The sequence below is a fragment of the Aedes albopictus genome, chromosome 1 (assembly GCF_035046485.1).
Source record: "Aedes albopictus strain Foshan chromosome 1, AalbF5, whole genome shotgun sequence".
NCBI lineage: Eukaryota > Metazoa > Arthropoda > Insecta > Diptera > Culicidae > Aedes > Aedes albopictus.
Genome location: NC_085136.1, coordinates 251,256,887 through 251,282,252, shown reverse-complemented (window position 1 = coordinate 251,282,252; position 25,366 = coordinate 251,256,887). Strand labels below are relative to the sequence as shown.

The 25,366-nt window shown below is 42.5% G+C and overlaps 1 protein-coding gene, 1 non-coding gene and 1 pseudogene across 2 annotated transcripts in view; 1 reads left to right on the top strand and 2 right to left on the bottom strand.

Annotated features, from left to right (window-relative positions):
• LOC109400406 (polypyrimidine tract-binding protein 2) overlaps positions 1 to 25,366 on the top strand; it is a 1,522,650-nt gene that overhangs the window by 332,293 nt on the left and 1,164,991 nt on the right. The gene's annotated exons all lie outside the window — the stretch shown is intronic.
• Positions 422 to 493, bottom strand: Trnag-ucc (transfer RNA glycine (anticodon UCC)). Its single transcript has one exon. It is a non-coding gene; the product is annotated as a tRNA-Gly (tRNA).
• On the bottom strand, positions 3,191 to 6,779 carry LOC134291504 (uncharacterized; annotated as a pseudogene).

Here is a 25,366-nt window from a genome sequence, read left to right as displayed (position 1 = left end):
AGATATTGAGCAGATATTTGGCAAATTTTTGAATATCTCATCAATATCATATTAAGATATGACATCAAAATTTGATCGTTTTAAGATATGATTATGATATTCACGTCTACCCGGGTTCTTATTCAGCCGCTGGATGCCAGAACATACGCTGTTTGAGCCGCACCTCCTTGGTGAACAGACGCTCGGTCCGTACCTCCTCAATCTAGCTGAAGCCAGAGGGACAACAGTGCCCAGGCTGCACTACCAGCTAAGCACACAACTCTTAGCTGGCGGTCTTTGTCATCGTTTGACCCATGGAAGCATGAGGTAGGAACTTGTGAGGACCAGAGCTATGTTGGACGCTCTCCTAATCGACTCACCGTTTTGCAGCCCAAGTAAAATAACCCATGTAGTTCCATTAATCCACCATTAAAAAAGATCCTGCGTCGGCCGGGAATCGAACCCGGATCAACTGCTTGGAAGGCAACTATGCTGACCATTACACCACCGACGCCATATGTCAAGTATTTCTTATAATCCACTATATGCTTTATTTTGAATTTCTTTCCATTCTAAGCATACAGGCAAACACCATATCGTCCATATCTCATCACCATCACCCATCAGCTTGTCTCATCCAATTTCTTTTTTGTGTTTCCACCACGTCGCACCGTGCGAAAGGCAGTTTATTTTAATTCTGACCTTCGCCTTCGGGTGGTTTTTTGCTCTTTTCCTATCTCAAATCCCTCGACTGTAAACGCTATTATTATTTCGAATGTGTGTTTGGGCGAACAAGCTTATCGTATATACATAGGTATGATGTGAACAAAACTGGAACTGGGCAGTTTTCATTCATCACATTGGGTACTGACTGGGCTCAGTAGCACGAGGTGCGAGGATTGGAAATAAAGACGCATTATTGTTCGGTGGATGCGAGCTAATGCGTGGGGTTAGGGTATGGTCTAATGCTAACCTATTTTCAGATTGTTGATTTTATTTGCAAATTTAGAATGTAAAAGGTCGATTGTTTCCTTTCTAGGAATGGGCAAAAAGGTAGAATGTTTTCGTATGAAATTAATTTGATGGTGGAAACTGATATGGGTTGCGTTTTGCGTACAAGTGAGGGATATTATGTTGAATCCACATTGTGGATTAGGGTGGCCCACACTTATATGAAAAGCAAAAATTTCGAAAAATACCAAGTCTTACCTCCTGAATCAGTTGTTTTGGACTCCAAGAAGCTACGTTCGAAATTTGAGCCAAATCGGTTGAGCCTAAGGGGACGCTCGAAACGCTTGAAGTTTGTATGGGAAAACTAGGCTAAATGTATGCAGAAATTTTAAGATTTCGAATTTTGCCGCTTGGTGGCGCTGTAAGCGTTCAATAATCAAACCCCTTGGTATTATTCTAGGTGACTATATTCCAAACAACTTTGTCGAAGACCGCAAAGTGATCCAACGGCTGTGAAAAAAAGTTATACTCTAGGCAAAGTGTTGAGATTCCACCTCACTTTACCTAGGGTATAACTTTTTCACAGACGTTGGATCTTTTTGCGGTCTTCAACAAAGTTGTTTGATATATAGTCACCTACAATAATACCAAAGGGTTTGATTATTGAACGCTTACAGCGCCACCTAGCGGCAAAATTCGAAATCTCAAAATTTCTGCATACATTTGGCCCAGTTTTCCCATACAAACTTCAAGCGTTTTGAGCGCCCCCTTAGGCTTTATTGATTTTGCTCAAATTTTGAACGTAGCTTCTGGGAGTCCAAAACAACTGATTTAGGAGGTAAGACTTGACATTTTTCGAAATTTTTGTTTTTCATATAACTGTGGGCCACCTTATTGTGGATGTTATCGATAGATAATTTTATTATTATGAATTGCAAGAAAAATTAAGACGCAAAGTTGTGCAAATCGCTGATAGATATGCGTGGTTGCATTTAATCGCTTCGGTGTCTTCTGCGCGATCAATTTATAGCTAATTTCCGCACTTATTGTAGAAGACACGAACATGATACGATGAACTGGCGACGATCTATAAGCGATTTTGCACATTTTTGCCCGATATTCTACGGCGGAACGCGCAATACTTGTTTTTTTTCGGCCTAGCAGTTTTTGGAGTGCAAACAAATTGGAAATATTCTCTACACCCAACGTTTCAATGATCTTTGCCGGCTTTTAAGGGTTATTAAAAAAAAATGGACGTACCTATGTAGTACATACTAAAACTAAACTGGAAAAAAGTGCAAAGGTGAACATAAAACTTACAGAAATATCGTGCTTTGTCTGGTCGTATGAAATGTACATAAAATGGAGTCAAATTTTGGGCAGATTCCATCAATAGGCTCCTAAAGTCCTATCGGGATTCTTGTTTTAAACCACAATATATGGTTCAAGAGTACATATTTTCTCATTTGTTGACGTTTTTATTAACCGTAGTTGAAAATAAATGATTTTGTTTTTTTTAGCCTTTTGTCTAATCCCTAGCTTATAACACATACTTTGCGTGATTTTTTTTCGCCGTGTATGTCAGATAGGAACATTTTTGAAATCCCAGTGCGAAAAATGTCGAGCTCAGTCACACAAGCTTGACCTCAAATGTCAAAGTAGAACTATTTACCATTTTACTTTTTTCGAATTTTCTCATTATTCCTTTGTTTTTCAAGTTCGAGTAAAGTACAATTCCGATTAGAATACCATGCTTGATCGTATTATTCAATATAAGCGAGATTTCGTCTTTAATTTTAGGACCCTATTTTCTACAGTTTTACAAACAATTAGAGCTATACTACTTGCAGTATCTACTCAGAAATATTGTCCATTTGATAGAATTCTAGACTGAGAGCGAAACTGACCTGCTTCTTGTTTCAGTTGCGAAACACACGCCTTTAAAATTCTTAAACAACGTGTTATATTACACTCACGGTTATATTTTCTCAGAATATAAGTTAAGGTAATTCTGGTTGTTTAACATCTTTTATTCACAATCTGAGATATTTTTTTTTAATATTAGGCACATTTAAAAATAATAAAATACTAAGAAAAGCTTCATATTCAATATTTTTCTTTTATTCAACTTAAAATTTGGGTAATATTTATTTGCTGTTTGATGATATTTCAATCAACGTGTTTTTGTTGTTGCCGAAATCTGTTCAGCCAATCAACATCTTTGTTTTTGTTTGGAGCAGTCGGAGGAATGCAAGGAGGAATGGATGAGTAAGTTTGTGATTTTTTCTGAAAATCTTTAGTGTTTTTAGTATTAACAAGTTATTTTATACAAAATTACAGCGAATACGAGTCCGATGAGTACCTCGAGGAAGAGGAGAATGCAGACAAGGAGGACCAAAAAGGTGATCAAACTGGCGATCCTCTTGTTGCATCCCGAATGAACGACATCAATTCCAGTGCTGATAAGCATGTCGAGGACACAGACATGCCATCAGGAATCATGTTTGACCCTGACTTATCCGATTCAGACGACGAAGGGAGACAATCCTCGTTTTCCTTCAACGGAGTCTTCGTTCAACGTCTGTATAAAAGTCAGCTACGGCCCAAGGAATTGAGTCAAGGATGCGTGCATGGAATGAGATTCTTCAGTGCATGTGGAAGCACGCAAGCAAACTGGTTCGACGTGAAGTTGAGTTTCAAGACGATTTTCCACGTTGGTCCGAGAAGCAGGTTCCCGATTTCGCGGACGTCGAAAAGTTCGTTTTGCTTCAAGATACGGTTAAAAAGAAAGTCTATCAGACTTCTGCCATTGGAAAAAGGCTGCTGTCGTCATGGAGAAACAAGTCCATTAAGGTACTGGTGCACGTTTATTCTACCAATGTTGGATCACTGGGTCAGTACCAACAAGTTATGCGAAAACTAATTGCACCTCAAAACCCTGACCGCTCTGGAGCCCATTCAACAAGAGATGACTCTGGATTAGCAAACGAGCTTCGAACTAATCATCCTCACATTGAAGGGCACTTCAGTTCGTGGTTGCTATGGGCGAATCTCATCAATTCATCTCCAGCACACAACCGTGATCAGATGGCTCAAGCTGACTCCCCTCCTTTGGAATTGTCCAAATACTTTCGTTGGACTGGCGTGTCAGAGGCTGCACGGTTGCAATCAGTTCATCGTGGCATGGTAGCTGCCCAAACAAAAAATGATGCGTGGTGTCGTGACATGGACGATCTTTCCAAAGACCTGAATACTGCTCTAAATATTTTGCAAGAAAAATGGAGAACCTATCAGCCAGAGGATCGAATAGCTCTGAACTATTTGCAGTCATGGAATCTGCAACACGACCGGAGGAATCGAACTTCAGTCTCCAGATAGCCAAGAGGGTAACTGACCGTGAGGATGTCGACCATGCGGAATAGTTAACAAAAGCAGTTCGTAGTGCAAAAGTATCACCTGTACCTGATTTCAAAGCTCAAATAAAACAAACGTTTAATTTTTATCTTCCTTTATTATGTTTTTTTAAACATGGCTTTAACATTTTAATTCAGGGGTAATATTAAAATTCAAGTATTTCGGGTCTTGAGCAAGTCCTTTCTCGGGAAGAAATACGCCCCCCGGCAAGTATCCACAGTTTTCAATTGCTTTTTTTACACTCATAATTTTTGAACGCATTCATTATTATTATTATTATTATTATTTATTTTTTAACTAAAAATTTTGAAAGAGGGAAAAACCCCTTTGAGTGATTTCCGCAATTTTGAAAAACGCATTCATTGACGAACAAACTTCTTTCAAAATTGACCCTTTTTCTTGGTATGTTCTTCTTAGGTAAAACTTGATTTGACCAAACACTATTGTGCCTTGCAAGATAAATCCGCGAAACGCGTTAGTCTTCTTCTTTTCCATCAAGTTGCAAAAATATGACCGCACCACTATGAGCGACCTGATGGTCAGAAATTGTACATGCGGCGCTTATATCAAATCCACATGAGGCTGCGGCGATATGGCCGCGAGGAGATGCACGCGATACAGACGCAATGTGGAAATGGAAAAGATGAAGCCGTATCCCTCTGCAGCAACACTAAATAACATCCCGATTATTAAACACAAAACCGACGAGGTGATGCGTGATGCGTGTGCATATAAGTGAGTCAATGTCGCGATAAATATTATTACGATTTCTGGCCACCTGAGTTGCCATTGTGTTAACTTTTGTTTTGATATGAACGGCCTGAAGGCTGCTGCGATGCTGCTGGGTGGGTGACAGTATCTGTTCGATTTTGACATTGCGTCTGTATCGCGGGTATCTCCTTGCGGGCATATCGCCGCCGCCCAATGTGGATTTATTATGAGCGCCGCAATATCTCAATGGGGTTGAAAAACGGACAATATGCTGGTAGGAATAGGGTAACGGTTGAATTTTGGACCCCTAGAGGACATTGGTTTGAATTTAATTCAAAATCAAACAGATTAAGAGGGTATTTACACATAATTATGATGTAAGTATGTTCGTAAAAGTCTCTACTGTCCGTTAAAAATACCCACAAGGTCATTTCTGGCTGAAAATTTGATGAAAAGAACTAATTTTTGAAGCATCAGTTTTCACTGTTTTGGACACCCCAATATATTTTGGACCCTCTTCAGTATATATTTTGGACACCCGGTGTTTAAACTCGTTTGAAACTATTTTGGAAGAAATTGCCGCTTGAATATGCTGGATCACATCCTAATTACTTGATTGACAAAGGCTGATTAGACGAACTTTGCGAATTTAATGCGCTAGAATGCTAAACGTTTTTGTTTACATCTGCAAGTTTCCTCAGCACCGCACTCTCTTTTTGTAAACATGATGCGACACTCGCTCGGATGACGAGATTGGCAAAAAATAATTTCAAGGCAAATAAGGATATTTCCAGTGAGAAAATGATTGCTGACCGTGCAGAGCGATCTTATTTAGCGAATGATTCCACAAATTTCCGTCATCTCATCATTGAACCTGTGTAAGTTGTGATAAAAGGACACAGGGGGTCCAAAATATATGGGGGTCCAAATTATATTGGTTACCCTATAGGAATGATGCCAATTGAACGGAAATATCTCACAATGTTTGCATCGCAATGAATTCGTGCTCCGTCCAAAATCCAAATGGAATGCATGCCTGGATATCGTTCAACATGATAATCCCCATGTAGAGCAAAATACCGACAACAGCTAAACAAGTTTTGTCTGTTAAAAGTCCCTTCAACCCAAAAGCTATCCAGCATAGGAAAGACACCCTGGGCTTTCTGCAAAACTCCCCACGGTAAATAAGCTTCTGTCCAACGACGCCGTAGCCTTTTTTACGCAACATATCTTTGTTGTCGAAGCTTACCTCATCCAGAAAAACCAGGTTATAAATGTCCCATGGTACCGACAGCATTTCCTTGACAAACCGGACTATTTCATCCTCCCGTATCTGGATAGCCCTTTTTTCGATGGTCTTCCAGGACAATCCAGACTCGTGTAATATCGTGCATATAGATGACACACTTATGGACAACTTGAAATTACATTGAAACCGTTCCTTCGTTTCATCCAAGAAAAGGAATGGCTCATTCTGATACAGCCATTCTCGCATATTCGTGTTGAATTTCTTGAATACCTGCTCACGTCGCTTCCTCCGAAAAATCCCGTCTGTTTCATACTTGGAGAACCACTCGAATATAGTTGATCGGGATTTGCCGTAAATAGTAGCAAGATTGTTCTTTGATATTCCGAGAAAAAAAATTACCGTAGAGTGCGTGATAAACAGTGTTGCTGCTGGCGTGCTGATGACGAACGTTTTGAATGATGATGTTTGATTCCATGGCAGTTTTTTGATTAATAAGATAAACAGTTAAGTTTAAGAATTCAACCCAGCGCAGTCCGGTTTAGTGGCGGCCCGACAATAAAGTCCAGAGTTTATTTACTACATTCTTTATCACACCAACGGGGGTCGTAGTGTGCTTTGCCAACGACAGGATGCAAATTTTTGCCTGTCACGAATTTCCTCGTAGAGTTTTTATTTAATTCTCCCGTGTTGGTCTTGCCTAAAACCAAAAAGTGTTGTTTTTATTTTGGTGACAGTGTCTACGCCCGCTAGCCCGTGAACATTTCTGGAGCTCGATTTGAATAGGTCGTATGTGCTTTCGTCGATTAAAAATTCGATCAGTTGGATTCGCTTATTGTAGCAAAAACCGTTGAAATTGAACAAAGTTGATACATACAGCAGAATCCTCACAAAATAAGCTTTCCATTCCATCATTAAAAGTCTCAACAATATCTTCCATATTGCTACAATAACTAAAATAAACTGATCGAATTTTATATCGACGTAAGCACATACGACCTATTCAAATCGAGCTCCAGATTTGACGACGTCTCCTGAAACCCATCAACCGCCGGACCGTGAGGAGCACCCCAGTGTCGGACGACACGCAGTGTCCATATGGGCCTTTATTCTACCGAACCGTTACGGCCTGCCAGCCGCGCCACTCCTAGGCGCCACCTCACCAAACTCCTGAGTCTACTCCGGACGAAGACAGATCATGCCTCACCTGGACCGCGGTGACGCTATTCCGCCATGCCGCTATGCTCTGTCGACCTCGCCGCTTTTTGGCCTTCCGTTGGATATTCCGCTAAAGTGCCAGATCGACTCCGCAACATGATCGATAGGCCCCGCCCTTGGCCCCGCCCAGCATGTAAAGAAGGGTTTCGCCTCATCGGCAGCTCTCCGGTCACCTTCGTGGAACCTTAGAACGACCCTACTCGTGTCGGCTCGCTAGACAGTCTGGGACACAGTAGAACCGCGCACTCCTGTGAATCCTTGACCATTACCTAACCAAACTCCCAAAGTTGGGCTCCGTCCGAAATTTCGGAACAAATTTTGAGTAGATTTTCAAGCATATCCCTGTACCTGAAGGAAATCCTAATAATTGAAAGAATTCTTAAGATTAGCTTTCTCGAACGTTCACTAGTATTCATAGGAATACATACCAGGATTATTAGGTATTACCCATTTTAATACGAAATTGTTTATATTCCATCATCATTCCCAAGTTTTCTTAAGATTTTCATTAGAATCCCATCTACACCACCAGTAGCAACATCCATCGATTCTCCACAGAATCCTCCTGAGGATTTTCCACAGAATCCTGAGGATTCTCCACAGAATCCTTCAGAGCATAGGTTCCCAAACTTTCAAGTGCGCGACCCCCTTTTGCCAGAAGACGTACTTTTCGCGACCCACCATAGAAATTTTCTCATTTGTTGTCTGTTACAGTAAAATATTCTTCAGTCCTTCGCGACCAAGGTTGTTAATCGATAAATTATCGACAGTTAACTCATCGCAAACTCGATAACGATAAAGGCTGCTCGATAACCTCTCGATAACGATAATCAAACGATAAATCAACGCGAAGATCAACGTGCCTTCGATAATTTTGCGATAAATCTAGTTACCCTAGTGACGGCATCAACAACGGTTCAGATCGCGAAGAAAATTTTACGGAGACGATATCGAGTCGATAATTTCCACAGTTAACTGTATCGCCGATGACGTTTCCGCCTGAAGACGTTATCGTTATCGGCGATAAACGATAACAGACGTTAACTTTATCGCCGATAACGATAATTTATCGATTAACAACCTTGGTCGCGACCCATAGTTTGGGAAACCATGCTTCAGAGGATTTTCCACAGAATCCTTCTGACGATTCTCCACAGCGTCCTTCTGAGGATTCTCTACAGCATCCTTCAGAGGATTCTCCACATAATCCTTCTGAGGAGCCTCCACAGAATCCTTCTGAGGAGTCTCCACAGAATCCTTCTGAGGATTCTCCACAGCATCCTTCTGAGGATTCTCCACAGAATCCTTCTGAGGATTCTCCACAGAATCCTTCTGAGGAGTCTCCACAGAATCCTTCTGAAGAGTCTCCACAGAATCCTTCTGAGGATTCTCTACAGCATCCTTCTGAGGATTCTCTACAGAATCCTTCTGGGGAGTCTCCACAGAATCCTTCTGAGGATTCTCCACAGAATCCTTCTGAGGATTCTCCACAGAATCCTTCTGAGGAGTCTCCACAGAATCCTTCTGAAGAGTCTCCACAGAATCCTTCTGAGGATTCTCTACAGCATCCTTCTGAGGATTCTCTACAGAATCCTTCTGGGGAGTCTCCACAGAATCCTTCTGAGGATTCTCCACAGAATCCTTCTGAGGATTCTCCACAGAATCCTTCTGAGGATTCTCCACAGAATCCTTCTGAGGATTCTCCACAGAATCCTTCTGAGGATTCTCCACAGAATCCTTCTGAGGAGTCTCCACAGAATCCTTCTGAGGATTCTCTACAGCATCCTTCTGAGGATTCTCCACAGAATCCTTCTGAGGATTCTCCACAGAATCCTTCTGAAGAGTCTCCACAGAATCCTTCTGAGGATTCTCTACAGCATCCTTCTGAGGATTCTCTACAGAATCCTTCTGGGGAGTCTCCACAGAATCCTTCTGAGGATTCTCCACAGAATCCTTCTGAGGATTCTCCACAGAATCCTTCTGAGGAGTCTCCACAGAATCCTTCTGAAGAGTCTCCACAGAATCCTTCTGAGGATTCTCTACAGCATCCTTCTGAGGATTCTCTACAGAATCCTTCTGGGGAGTCTCCACAGAATCCTTCTGAGGATTCTCCACAGAATCCTTCTGAGGATTCTCCACAGAATCCTTCTGAGGATTCTCCACAGAATCCTTCTGAGGATTCTCCACAGAATCCTTCTGAGGATTCTCCACAGAATCCTTCTGAGGATTCTCCACAGAATCCTTCTGAGGAGTCTCCACAGAATCCTTCTGAGGATTCTCTACAGCATCCTTCTGAGGATTCTCCACAGAATCCTTCTGAGGATTCTCCACAGAATCCTTCTGAGGAGTCTCCACAGAATCCTTCTGAGGAGTCTCCACAGAATCCTTCTGAAGAGTCTCCACAGAATCCTTCTGAGGATTCTCTACAGCATCCTTCTGAGGATTCTCTACAGAATCCTTCTGGGGAGTCTCCACAGAATCCTTCTGAGGATTCTCCACAAAATCCTTCTGAGGAGTCTCCACAGAATCCTTCTGAGGAGTCTCCACAGAATCCTTCTGAGGATTTTCCACAGAATCCTTCTGAGGATTTTCCACAGAATCCTTCTGAGGATTCTCCACAGAATCCTTCTGAGGAGTCTCCACAGAATCCTTCTGAGGAGTCTCCACAGAATCCTTCTGAGGAGTCTCCAAAGAATCCTTCTGAGGAGTCTCCACAGAATCCTTCTGAGGATCCTCTACAGCATCCTTCTGTGGAGTCTCCACAGAATCCTTCTGAGGAGTCTCCTCAGAATCCTTTTGAGGAGTCTCCACAGAATCCTTCTGAGGATTCTCCACAGAATCCTACTGAGGAGTCTCCACAGAATCCTTCTGAGGAGTCTCCGCAGAATCCTTCTGAGGAGTCTCCACAGAATCCTTCTGAGGATTCTCCACAGAATCCTTCTGAGGATTCTCCACAGAATCCTTCTGAGGATTCTCCACAGAATCCTTCTGAGGATTCTCCACAGAATCCTTCTGAGGATTCTCCACAGAATCCTTCTGAGGATTCTCCACAGAATCCTTCTGAGGATTCTCTACAGAATCCTTCTGAGGATTCTCTACAGAATCCTTCTGAGGATTCTCTACAGAATCCTTCTGAGGATTCTCTACAGAATCCTTCTGAGGATTCTCTACAGAATCCTTCTGAGGATTCTCTACAGAATCCTTCTGAGGATTCTCTACAGAATCCTTCTGAGGATTCTCTACAGAATCCTTCTGAGGATTCTCTACAGAATCCTTCTGAGGATTCTCTACAGAATCCTTCTGAGGATTCTCTACAGAATCCTTCTGAGGATTCTCTACAGAATCCTTCTGAGGATTTTCTACAGAATCCTTCTGAGGATTCTCTACAGAATCCTTCTGAGGATTCTCTACAGAATCCTTCTGAGGATTCTCTACAGAATCCTTCTGAGGATTCTCTACAGAATCCTTCTGAGGATTCTCTACAGAATCCTTCTGAGAATTCTCCACAGGATTCTTCTGAGGATTCTCCACGGAATCCTTCTGAGGATTCTCCACAGAATCCTTCTGAGGATTCTCTACAGAATCCTTCTGAGGATTCTCTACAGAATCCTTCTGAGGATTCTCTACAGAATCCTTCTGAGGATTCTCTACAGAATTCTTCTGAGGATTCTCTACAGAATCCTTCTGAGGATTCTCTACAGATTCCTTCTGAGGATTCTCTACAGAATCCTTCTGAGGATTCTCAACAGAATCCTTCTGAGGATTCTCTACAGAATCCTTCTGAGGATTCTCTACAGAATCCTTCTGAGGATTCTCTACAGAATCCTTCTGAGGATTCTCTACAGAATCCTTCTGAGGATTCTCTACAGAATCCTTCTGAGGATTCTCTACAGAATCCTTCTGAGGATTCTCTACAGAATCCTTCTGAGGATTCTCTACAGAATCCTTCTGAGGATTCTCTACAGAATCCTTCTGAGGATTCTCTACAGAATCCTTCTGAGGATTCTCTACAGAATCCATCTGAGGATTCTCTACAGAATCCATCTGAGGATTCTCTACAGAATCCTTCTGAGGATACTCTACAGAATCCTTCTGAGGATTCTCTACAGAATCCTTCTGAGGATTCTCTACAGAATCCTTCTGAGGATTCTCTACAGAATCCTTCTGAGGATTCTCTACAGAATCCTTCTGAGGATTCTCTACAGAATCCTTCTGAGGATTCTCTACAGAATCCTTCTGAGGATTCTCTACAGAATCCTTCTGAGGATTCTCTACAGAATCCTTCTGAGGATTCTCTACAGAATCCTTCTGAGGATTCTCTACAGAATCCTTCTGAGGATTCTCTACAGAATCCTTCTGAGGATTCTCTACAGAATCCTTCTGAGGATTCTCTACAGAATCCTTTTGAGGAGTTTCCACAGAATCCTTATGAGGAGTTTCCACAGAATCCTTCTGAGGAGTTTCCACAGAATCCTTCTGAGGAGTCTCCACAGAATCCTTCTGAGGATTCTCCACAGAATCCTTCTGAGAATTCTCCACAGGATTCTTCTGAGGAGTCTCCGCAGAATCCTTCTGAGGAGTCTCCACAGAATCCTTCTGAGCATTCTCCACAGAATCCTTCTGAGGATTCTCCACAGAATCCTTCTGAGGATTCTCCACAGAATCCTTCTGAGGATTCTCCACAGAATCCTTCTGAGGATTCTCCACAGAATCCTTCTGAGGATTCTCTACAGAATCCTTCTGAGGATTCTCTACAGAATCCTTCTGAGGATTCTCTACAGAATCCTTCTGAGGATTCTCTACAGAATCCTTCTGAGGATTCTCTACAGAATCCTTCTGAGGATTCTCTACAGAATCCTTCTGTGGATTCTCTACAGAATCCTTCTGAGGATTCTCTACAGAATCCTTCTGAGGATTCTCTACAGAATCCTTCTGAGGATTCTCTACAGAATCCTTCTGAGGATTCTCTACAGAATCCTTCTGAGGATTCTCTACAGAATCCTTCTGAGGATTCTCTACAGAATCCTTCTGAGGATTCTCCACAGAATCCTTCTGAGGATTCTCTACAGAATCCTTCTGAGGATTCTCTACAGAATCCTTCTGAGGATTCTCTACAGAATCCTTCTGAGGATTCTCTACAGAATCCTTCTGAGGATTCTCTACAGAATCCTTCTGAGGATTCTCTACAGAATCCTTCTGAGAATTCTCCACAGGATTATTCTGAGGATTCTCCACGGAATCCTTCTGAGGATTCTCCACAGAATCCTTCTGAGGATTCTCTACAGAATCCTTCTGAGGATTCTCTACAGAATCCTTCTGAGGATTCTCTACAGAATTCTTCTGAGGATTCTCTACAGAATCCTTCTGAGGATTCTCTACAGAATCCTTCTGAGGATTCTCTACAGATTCCTTCTGAGGATTCTCTACAGAATCCTTCTGAGGATTCTCTACAGAATCCTTCTGAGGATTCTCTACAGAATCCTTCTGAGGATTCTCTACAGAATCCTTCTGAGGATTCTCTACAGAATCCTTCTGAGGATTCTTTGCAGAATCCTTCTGAGGATTCTCTACAGAATCCTTCTGAGGATTCTCTACAGAATCCTTCTGAGGATTCTCTACGGAATCCTTCTGAGGATTCTCCACAGAATCCTTCTGAGGATTCTCCACAGAATCCTTCTGAGGATTCTCCACAGAACCCTTCTGAGGATTCTCCACAGAATCCTTCTGAGGATTCTCCACAGAATCCTTCTGAGGATTCTCCACAGAATCCTTCTGAGGATTCTCCACAGAATCCTTCTGAGGATTCTCCACAGAATCCTTCTGAGGATTCTCCACAGAATCCTTCTGAGGATTCTCCACAGAATCCTTCTGAGGATTCTCTACAGAATCCTTCTGAGGATTCTCTACAGAATTCTTCTGAGGATTCTCTACAGAATCCTTCTGAGGATTCTCTACAGAATCCTTCTGAGGATTCTCTACAGAATTCTTCTGAGGATTCTCTACAGAATCCTTCTGAGGATTCTCTACAGAATCCTTCTGAGGATTCTCTACAGATTCCTTCTGAGGATTCTCTACAGAATCCTTCTGAGGATTCTCTACAGAATCCTTCTGAGGATTCTCTACAGAATCCTTCTGAGGATTCTCTACAGAATCCTTCTGAGGATTCTCTACAGAATCCTTCTGAGGATTCTTTGCAGAATCCTTCTGAGGATTCTCTACAGAATCCTTCTGAGGATTCTCTACAGAATCCTTCTGAGGATTCTCTACGGAATCCTTCTGAGGATTCTCCACAGAATCCTTCTGAGGATTCTCCACAGAATCCTTCTGAGGATTCTCCACAGAACCCTTCTGAGGATTCTCCACAGAATCCTTCTGAGGATTCTCCACAGAATCCTTCTGAGGATTCTCCACAGAATTCTTCTGAGGATTCTTCACAGAATCCTTCTGAAGATTCTCCACAGAATCCTTCTGAGGATTCTCCACAGAATCCTTCTGAGGATTCTCCACAGAATCCTTCTGAGGATTCTCCACAGAATCCTTCTGAGGATTCTCCACAGAATCCTTCTGAGGATTCTCCACAGAATCCTTCTGAGGAGTCTCCACAGAATCCTTCTGAGAATTCTCCACAGAATCCTTCTGAGGATTCTCCACAGAATCCTTCTGAGGATTCTCCACAGAATCCTTCTGAGGATTCTCCACAGAATCCTTCTGAGGATTCTCCACAGAATCCTTCTGAGGATTCTCCACAGAATCCTTCTGAGGATTCTCCACAGAATCCTTCTGAGGATTCTCCACAGAATCCTTCTGAGGATTCTCCACAGAATCCTTCTGAGGATTCTCTACAGAATCCTTCTGAGGATTCTCTACAGAATCCTTCTGAGGATTCTCTACAGAATCCTTCTGAGGATTCTCTACAGAATCCTTCTGAGGATTCTCTACAGAATCCTTCTGAGGATTCTCTACAGAATCCTTCTGAGGATTCTCTACAGAATCCTTCTGAGGATTCTCTACAGAATCCTTCTGAGGATTCTCTACAGAATCCTTCTGAGGATTCTCTACAGAATCCTTCTGAGGATTCTCTACAGAATCCTTCTGAGGATTCTCTACAGAATCCTTCTGAGGATTCTCTACAGAATCCTTCTGAGGATTCTCTACAGAATCCTTCTGAGGATTCTCTACAGAATCCTTCTGAGGATTCTCTACAGAATCCTTCTTAGGATTCTCTACAGAATCCTTCTGAGGATTCTCTACAGAATCCTTCTGAGGATTCTCTACAGAATCCTTCTGAGGATTCTCTACAGAATCCTTCTGAGGATTCTCTACAGAATCCTTCTGAGGATTCTCCACAGAATCCTTCTGAGGATTCTCTACAGAATCCTTCTGAGGATTCTCTACAGAATCCTTCTGAGGATTCTCTACAGAATCCTTCTGAGGATTCTCTACAGAATCCTTCTGAGGATTCTCTACAGAATCCTTCTGAGGATTCTCTACAGAATCCTTCTGAGGATTCTCTACAGAATCCTTCTGAGAATTCTCCACAGGATTATTCTGAGGATTCTCCACGGAATCCTTCTGAGGATTCTCCACAGAATCCTTCTGAGGATTCTCTACAGAATCCTTCTGAGGATTCTCTACAGAATCCTTCTGAGGATTCTCTACAGAATTCTTCTGAGGATTCTCTACAGAATCCTTCTGAGGATTCTCCACAGAATCCTTCTGAGGATTCTCCACAGAATCCTTCTGAGGATTCTCCACAGAATCCTTCTGAGGATTCTCCACAGAATCCTTCTGAGGATTCTCCACAGAATCCTTCTGAGGATTCTCCACAGAATCCTTCTGAGGATTCTCCACAGAATCCTTCTGAGGATTCTCCACAGAATCCTTCTGAGGATTCTCCACAGAATCCTTCTGAGGATTCTCCACAGAATCCTTCTGAGGATTCTCCACAGAATCCTTCTGAGGATTCTCCACAGAATCCTTCTGAGGATTCTCCACAGAATCCTTCCGAGGATTCTCCACAGAATCCTTCTGAGGATTCTCCACAGAATCCTTCTGAGGATTCTCCACAGAATCCTTCTGAGGATTCTCCACAGAATCCTTCTGAGGATTCTCCACAGAATCCTTCTGAGGATTCTCCACAGAATCCTTCTGAGGATTCTCCACAGAATCCTTCTGAGGATTCTCCACAGAATCCTTCTGAGGATTCTCCACAGAATCCTTCTGAGGATTCTCCACAGAATCCTTCTGAGGATTCTCTGCAGAATCCTTCTAAGGATTCTCTACAGAATCCTTCTGAGGATTCTCCACAGAATCCTTCTGAAGATTCTCCACAGAATCCATCTGAGGATTCTCCACAGAATCCTTCTGAGGGTTCTCCACAGAATCCTTTTGAGGAGTCTCTACAGAATCCTTCTGAGGATTCTCTACAGCATCCTTCTGAGGATTCTCCACAGAATCCTTCTGAGGAGTCTCCGCAGAATCCTTCTGAGGAGTCTCCACAGAATCCTTCTGAGGAGTTTCCACAGAATCCTTCTGAGGAGTTTCCACAGAATCCTTCTGAGGAGTCTCCACAGAATCCTTCTGAGGAGTCTCCACAGAATCCTTCTGAGAATTCTCCACAGGATTCTTCTGAGGATTCTCCACGGAATCCTTCTGAGGATTCTCCACAGAATCCTTCTGAGGATTCTCTACAGAATCCTTCTGAGGATTCTCTACAGAATCCTTCTGAGGATTCTCTACAGAATTCTTCTGAGGATTCTCTACAGAATCCTTCTGAGGATTCTCTACAGAATCCTTCTGAGGATTCTCTACAGAATCCTTCTGAGGATTCTCTACAGAATCCTTCTGAGGATTCTCTACAGAATCCTTCTGAGGATTCTCCACAGAATCCTTCTGAGGATTCTCTACAGAATCCTTCTGAGGATTCTCCACAGAATCCTTCTGAGGATTCTCTGCAGAATCCTTTTGAGGATTCTCTACAGAATCCTTCTGAGGATTCTCCACAGAATCCTTCTGAGGATTCTCCACAGAATCCTTCTGAGGATTCTCTGCAGAATCCTTCTGAGGATTCTCTACAGAATCCTTCTGAGGATTCTCCACAGAATCCTTCTGAGGATTCTCCACAGAATCCTTCTGAGGATTCTCCACAGAATCCTTCTGAGGATTCTCCACAGAATCCTTCTGAGGATTCTCCACAGAATCCTTCTGAGGATTCTCCACAGAATCCTTCTGAGGATTCTCTGCAGAATCCATCTGAGGATTCTCCACAGAATCCATCTGAGGATTCTCCACAGAATCCTTCTGAGGGTTCTCCACAGAATCCTTTTGAGGATTCTCCACAGAATCCTTCTGAGGATTCTCCACAGAATCCTTCTGAGGATTCTCCACAGAATCCTTCTGAGGATTCTCCACAGAATCCTTCTGAGGATTCTCCACAGAATCCTTTTGAGGATTCTCCACAGAATCCTTCTGAGGATTCTCCACAGAATCCATCTGAGGATTCTCCACAGAATCCTTCTGAGGGTTCTCCACAGAATCCTTTTGAGGATTCTCTACAATATCCTTCTGAGGATATTCCACAGAATCCTTCTGAGGATTCTCCACAGAATCCTTCTGAGGATTCTCCACAGAATCCTTTTGATGAGTCTCCACAGAATCCTTTTGAGGATTCTCTTCAATATCCTTCTGAGGATTCTCCACAGAATCCTTCTGAGGATTCTCCAAAGAATCCTACTGGGGATTCTCCACAGAATCCTTCTGATGAGTCTCCACAGAATCCTTCTGACGATTCTCTACAGAATCCTTCTGAGGATTCTCTACAGATTCTTTCTGAGGATTCTCCACAAAATCATTCAGAGGGTTCTCTACAGAATCCTTCTGAGGATTCTCTACAGAATTCTTCAGAGGATTCTCCACAGAATTCTTCAGAGGATTCTCTACAAAATCCTTCAGAGGATTCTCTACACAGTCCTTCTGAGGATTCTCCACAGAATCCTTCTCAGTATTCTCTATAGAATCCTTCTGAGGATTCTTTACAGAATCCTTCTGAGGAATCTTTACAGAATACATGTGAGGAATCTCAACAGAATCCTTCTGAGGATTCTCTACAGAATCCTTCTGTGGATTCTCTACAGAATCCTTCTGAGGATTCTCCACAGAATCTTTCTGAGGAATCTCCACTGAATCCTTCTGAGGATTCTTCACAGAATCCTTCTGAGGATTCTCCACAGAATCCTTCTGAGGATTCTCCACAGAATCCTTCTGAGGATTCTCCACAGAATCCTTCTGAGGATTCTCCACAGAATCCTTCTGAGGATTCTCCACAGAATCCTTCTGAGGATTCTCCACAGAATCCTTATGAGGATTCTCCACAGAATCCTTCTGAGGATTCTCCACAGAATCCTTCTGAGGATTCTCCACAGAATCCTTCTGAGGATTCTCCACAGAATCCTTCTGAGGATTCTCCACAGAATCCTTCTGAGGATTCTCCACAGAATCCTTCTGAGGATTCTCCACAGAATCCTTCTGAGGATTCTCCACAGAATCCTTCTGAGGATTCTCCACAGAATCCATCTGAGGATTCTCCACAGAATCCATCTGAGGATTCTCCACAGAATCCTTCTGAGGATTCTCCACAGAATCCTTCTGAGGAGTCTCCACAGAATCCTTCTGAGGATTCTCCACAGAATCCTTCTGAGGATTCTCCACAGAATCCATCTGAGGATTCTTCACAGAATCCTTCTGAGGATTCTCCACAGAATCCTTCTGAGGAGTCTCCACAGAATCCTTCTGAGGATTCTCCACAGAATCCTTCTGAGGAGTCTCCACAGAATCCTTCTGAGGATTCTCCACAGAATCCTTCTGAGGATTCTCCACAGAATCCATCTGAGGATTCTCCACAGAATCCTTCTGAGGATTCTCCACAGAATCCTTCTGAGGAGTCTCCACAGAATCCTTCTGAGGATTCTCCACAGAATCCTTCTGAGGATTCTCCACAGAATTCTTCTGAGGATTCTCCACAGAATCCTTCTGAGGATTCTCTACAATATCCTTCTGAGGATTTATCCATGGAATCGACCGGTATATTGGTATATTTGGTATGCTGGTGATGACCGGAGTCCAAAAGTCGTGTCCAAAAAAATCAGAAATAGTCATAGGTTAGATAAGTTGATACGTGGATTATTTGTATCGAGGCAAATTTCCTTAAGCTATGTAGAATGCCTCAAGTGGCCAATGGAAATTCTTCCTATGGTATTTCCGAGGGCCATTAGAAATCTTTGATGAAATATATACCTAGGGGCAGCGCTGTTATTGGTCGTGAGCTTCCCATGACGATGAACAAGTAGGCTCTTTCATCGTCACAAGACAAAACGAGCATTCGCGCACTTCGTCATGTCATTTTGCAATGATCAAGCGTCATGACGGAAATTTTCATATTGTTTTGAAATTAAAATTTTCACCTGATCCAAGTAAATTTAGGCTAGCCGTTGTATTTAAAAGATAGAGAGGACATACATTCATGCTTTAAAGGATTTAAACAACGACAAAACCCATGAATGTTGTGGTAATCGCCTTGTTTACAACCATGTCACGCTCCGTCGTGACCGAAAAATGAGCGAATATTGTTAGACTCTCTTGGTCATTGTCTCCCGATTCGATGACATTGAGAGAGGCACTTCTGTAAAATTCGCGTGACGACCCGTGTTGACGCTGACGCTTTCCAAGCCTGCCTAGGGGTGCTATACTATGCTATAAATGGCAAACTCCGAGCTAGTGATATGTCTAATGTCTGTCTTTAATAGCAGCGTATAACGAACCATTTCAACCTTTCACCATTCCACACGAACCATATCGAATGAACTATACCCAATGAGTTTAAATTAACTCAAAACAACTCATCCTAGCCCTCTTTCCAGAACACAAAAGTACCCCAAACGCTGCTGGCTGCCACACTTGGCTCGTGGAGCGTACGGATAGTTCGGTACATCAAACGGCTCCGGGCGAGGAATAGCTTTCCACCCTTCAGCTCCCACCCCCTCCTCCAGAAAGGATGTATCGCGCGCGTGAAAACTTTTCCCATATGGTGGAAAACTTGGACCTTTCCTAGCCCGGGCCAATCTGGTGGCTGCGTGAAGAACGAAACGAACGGATGGGAAGTGCCCTCCGGCAGGCAAGTGGTCGGGTTTCGAACCAGAACCACATTCATATGTTTCGGTGGGGAGGAAAAAGACGAACCGGTTCCGAATGAGCGCAGAACGTAAAAGTTTCATAATTAAATTAAAATGAATTCAATTTGGTCTAGTTTTTAGTGTTTATTTTGTGGTCGTGTATCGTCATTCCGGGTGGTGGACGCCGCCGGTGGTGCGGCTGCTTGCCGTCGTCATCTTCATCGTTGTTAGTGGCTTCATATTCATCGTAGGTAGGTAGGGTAGGTATATGATGGGTTGGTTTTTCTGGGAGAATGGTTTCGGAGTAACGACGATGAACTGGCGGCAGCCGGAGGCCAAATTGCTTTCGATACGAATGACTTGGCTCTGTGATTTGATTTTTTTCTCATTCTACTCGTAGAATGTGGACAAGGTGGAAAAAAGATTTTGTAATTGGCTATTTTTTCGTCTTCTTATGAGAGAATTTCACCATTATTTCAGCATTATGCAAGTCGTAGAAATTCGTAGATGGTCGAGTCCCAGACCGCTGTTAAGCCGCTGAATTGTCTCCTTCTCATCCACTACCAAAGCAGAGAGATTTGGAGCTAATCACTGAATCTAACACCAGATTGACGCAATCCTCAAATGGTCGAAAGCTGTCCTGGCCACGTCCTTGCGACAGCTGAGGCATGAGAAAGGATGATTAGTTGGATACCTAAGAAAGGTTTGTAGTGATCTCAACGTTTTTTCGGGTCTAGGTGTCACGGGAATTTGGGTGTTGTTAGTGGAAGGACTAAGTCTCAAGGATACGTTTAGTTTGGTAATCGTTTAGGCACCAACATGATAAACAGGAGCAAACTTACCAAAAGATTTGAATCAGGTATTTCTCAATGTGTTCCTTCAAAAATCTTTCGAGCAATTAATTGTGATTGTTTGTAGGGACTCTACCAAAAGTTTCTTCATGAATTCTTCCGGCTTTTTTTCACAGAGTCTTTCCTAGTGAAACCTCCAGGGATTACTTTAGGATTATAAACAGATCTCACCAGGAATTTCTTCAGAGATTCAGTAGGAATGCATTCACGAACTTGTACAGGAGTTCCTTCAGGGATTCCTCCAGGAGTCCTTTCATATTCCGTCAGAGATTCCTGCAGATGTTCTCGGCTCTTGAAATTTTTTAGAGCTTTCTACTGTAACTCGTTCCGGGATCTCTCTAGAAGCAATACACAGTTTTTTCTAAGTTTTTTCCAGAACATGTTTCAGATTTTCCTCTGGGGACCACCATTAGGATTATAATCAAGAGTCTCGTGTATAATCTTTACAGAACATCATTCAGTGATTCTTTAAGAAGTTCTTTCAAAGATTTCTCAAGGGGTTCTTCTCAGAGTTCTCTTCACTTTTTTTTCTGGGATTCCAAAAGAACAAGGTGGAAAAAAGATTTTGTAATTGGCTATTTTTTCGTCTTCTTATGAGAGAATTTCACCATTATTTCAGCATTATGCAAGTCGTAGAAATTCGTAGATGGTCGAGTCCCAGACCGCTGTTAAGCCGCTGAATTGTCTCCTTCTCATCCACTACCAAAGCAGAGAGATTTGGAGCTAATCACTGAATCTAACACCAGATTGACGCAATCCTCAAATGGTCGAAAGCTGTCCTGGCCACGTCCTTGCGACAGCTGAGGCATGAGAAAGGATGATTAGTTGGATACCTAAGAAAGGTTTGTAGTGATCTCAACGTTTTTTCGGGTCTAGGTGTCACGGGAATTTGGGTGTTGTTAGTGGAAGGACTAAGTCTCAAGGATACGTTTAGTTTGGTAATCGTTTAGGCACCAACATGATAAACAGGAGCAAACTTACCAAAAGATTTGAATCAGGTATTTCTCAATGTGTTCCTTCAAAAATCTTTCGAGCAATTAATTGTGATTGTTTGTAGGGACTCTACCAAAAGTTTCTTCATGAATTCTTCCGGCTTTTTTTCACAGAGTCTTTCCTAGTGAAACCTCCAGGGATTACTTTAGGATTATAAACAGATCTCACCAGGAATTTCTTCAGAGATTCAGTAGGAATGCATTCACGAACTTGTACAGGAGTTCCTTCAGGGATTCCTCCAGGAGTCCTTTCATATTCCGTCAGAGATTCCTGCAGATGTTCTCGGCTCTTGAAATTTTTTAGAGCTTTCTACTGTAACTCGTTCCGGGATCTCTCTAGAAGCAATACACAGTTTTTTCTAAGTTTTTTCCAGAACATGTTTCAGATTTTCCTCTGGGGACCACCATTAGGATTATAATCAAGAGTCTCGTGTATAATCTTTACAGAACATCATTCAGTGATTCTTTAAGAAGTTCTTTCAAAGATTTCTCAAGGGGTTCTTCTCAGAGTTCTCTTCACTTTTTTTTCTGGGATTCCAAAAGAATTCTTTCATGATTTCATTCAGAGATACGTCAACAGATCTTCCAACGACTCCACCAGAAGTTCATCCAGGGATTTCTTCAAGAGACTGTGCAGGGACTACTTCAAAAGTTCCTAAAAATTCCTCCAGGAGTTCCTTCAGGAATTCATCCTGTATTTCCTTCAGGGATTATTCCGAGAGTTCCCCGAGAGATTCCTCCAGGATTTTCTTAATGGATTCTTCCAGCAGTTCAAGTAATCCTTCAAGAATGATTTCAAATAATCTCTGGAGAATGCTACAGGAGTCCCTTCAGGATTTCCTTCAAGGATTCCTTCAAGGATTTCTCCACGATTTTCTTTAGGGGTTCCACCAGTATTTTTATCAGTGATTCCTCCAGGAGTTCCTTCAGGGATTCTTGCAAGAGTTCCTTCAGGGATTTCACCAGGAGTTCCTGCGGGTATTCTTCAAGGACTTCCTTCGGCGATTCCTACAGGAGTTCCTCCAGGGATTCCTACAAGAGTTTTTTTCAGGGATTGTTCCAGGAGCTCCTTCAAGGGTTCCTAAATATAGGAGTTCCTTCAGAGGTTCATCCAGGAGTTTCTTCAGGGATTCCACCCAAGCAACATGCGTTCATATAAGAGTTACGGCAGCGCAACTTTTGGTTGTTTAGAAGTTAATTTCGGCACCAACATTTCAAAAGGGCGTAACTGCTTTTGCAACCAATGCCTTCTCACAGAGCTGTGGGTCGTATTTCATTCATCTCACGCAATTCACATCCATTAATCGAAAGAGGAGGATTTTATCTTTCTATTTGTGCTAGTGGATTGCTCGAGAGGGATGGGATACGCTCCACAGCTTTGTGAGAAGGCATTGGTTGTAAATGCAGTTACGCCCTTTTGAAATGTTGGTGCCGATTTGACGTGGTTTAAACACAATGTTGGAATTACGTCTAATTAACTTATATACAACCAAAACTTGCGCTGTCGTAACTCATTATATGACATGTGTGTTGCTTGGGCAGGAGTTTCTTTAGGGATTCTTCCACGAGTTCCTTCAGGGATACCACCAGGAGTTCCTGCGGGTATTCTTCCAGGAGCTATTTAAGAGATTCTCCCAGGTTTTCTTTCAGGGATTCATCCAGGAATTTCTTCAGGGTTTCCTTCAGGAATGCTTTATAGGATTTATCCAGGAGTTCCTTCAGGATTTCCTCCAGTTGTTCCTTCAGAGATTCTCCCAGGATTTCCTTCAACGATGAATGAGTTCCGTTAGGGATTCTTCCACAAGTTGCTTCAAGCCGCTCCTTCAGTGACTCCTTTGTAAGATTTCTCCAATTTTTCCTTCAGGGATTCTTCTTTGAGTTTCTAGAGGGATTCCTCCAAGAGTTCCTTCAGGGATTCCCCCAGCATTTCTGTCGGGGATTCCTCCAGAAGTTCCTACAGGGTTTCCTCCATCAGTTTCTTTAGGGATTGCTCTAGGAGTTCCTTTAAGGATTCCTCTAGGAATTCCTTCAGAGGTTCCTCCAGGAGTTCCTTCAGGAAATTCTCCACGCGTTCCTTCAAGGATTCCTCCAGTATTTCCTTCAGGTATTTCTCTAGGAGTTCCTTCAGGGATTCCTCCAGTATCTCCTTCAGGGATTCCTCTTGGAGTTTTCGAGGGATTCCTCCACGAGTTCCTTCTCGAGTTCCTTCACGAGTTCCAGTATTTCTTTCAGGGATTCCTCCAGAAGTTTCTTCATGTTTTCTTCTAGGAGTTTCATCAGGGATTCTTCTACGAGTTCCTTCGGAGATTCCACCAGGAGTTCTTGCGGGTATTCTTCCATAAGTTCCTTCAGGGAATCCTCCAGGAGTTCCTGCGGGTATTCTTCCTGGAGTTTTTTCAGAGATTCCCTTAGGATTTTTTTCACGGATTTCTCCAGGAGTTTTTTCAGGGATTCCCTTATAAGATTTCTCCAGGAGTTCCTTCAGGGATTCCCCCAGGATTTCTTTCAGGGATTCCTCTTGGAGTTTCTTGAGGGATTCCTCCAGAAGTTACTTCAGGTGTTCCGCTAGGATTTCCTTCAGGGATTTCTTCAGAGATTCTTCCACGAGTTCCTTCGGGGATTCCACCAGGAGTTCCTGCGGGTATTCTTCCACGACTTCCTTCAGGGATTTCTACGGGAGTTTCTCAGATATTCCCCCTGGATTTCTTTCAGGGATTTCTCCAGGAGTTCCTCCATAGATACCTATAGAAGTTCCTTCAGACTCTAAGAGTTCCTTCATGGATTCCTCAAGTAGTGCCTTCGGAGATTCCTCTACAAGTTTTTTTAGGGATTCCTCCAGGAGTTCCTGTGGGTATTGTTCCAGGAATTTCCAGGAAATTCAGTCAGTCATTCAGTTGTCATTAGTGGAGTATTTTTAAATAATTCTTGAACATTCTTGAAGGGTGAAATTTGATTGTGCCGATGAAAAGGAGCTTATATGAGTAAATCAAATACAGATTCGCACCTGGAAGAGGCACCTGGATGTCATAATTCAATGTCATACTGAAAATGACAACCAATGTACAATTCCGAGGGGCGATCAAATGAGTTTTTGGTTTCTTAAACTTTACTGACAATCGAATAGAATTTCTATTTCATTTTTCTTAAAAAAAAAGAATATGTATATAATTACAAATATAATAAATTAAGAATATGACCCACTCTAGCACTGAACTGGCGAACGCATTTTAGTGATCGCCGCGACACAGTTAACTCGCGGTCGAACTAATTTATTGCTGCAAAGCCGCAGGTGGCTTTGATTGAAAAGAAAAACGCGACAAACAATGAAAATTTTGGACGAACCACAGACGTCAATTGTCGGTGCTACAAAGTTCCACGTCCGAAATTGATGGATTTTGTGGATGCAATTCAATATGAGAGTTATAAACACGGTAGGTAGTTCAGCAATGATGCGATTGTGGTGCAGACCTTGGTGTAGACACCATCTTATCAGAACAGGAACCTCAAACCCTACCCCATTTCCACCGGTCCCTGTCAACACTTCCTGAAGGGAATTTCTGAGTGAATAAGTTTTCAAACAACAACAATGTTGCGTGGAACCCTGGCCGTTTTATTATCTAATTTGCTAATATGTAACGCAAATGCTTACCAAACAGAACGAGTTCTGTAGATAGTGAAAGATCTGGGAAGCTCACGATTGTATCGAAACCATCCTACCCAATCGATACTCATCCTGGTCTGACTTATCTGATTCACGGACGGCCCAAGGCAAATCTCAACGTTATAACCCCCCAGATAACGAATAGAACATAACGTACACGGCAGTTCTGATTCATT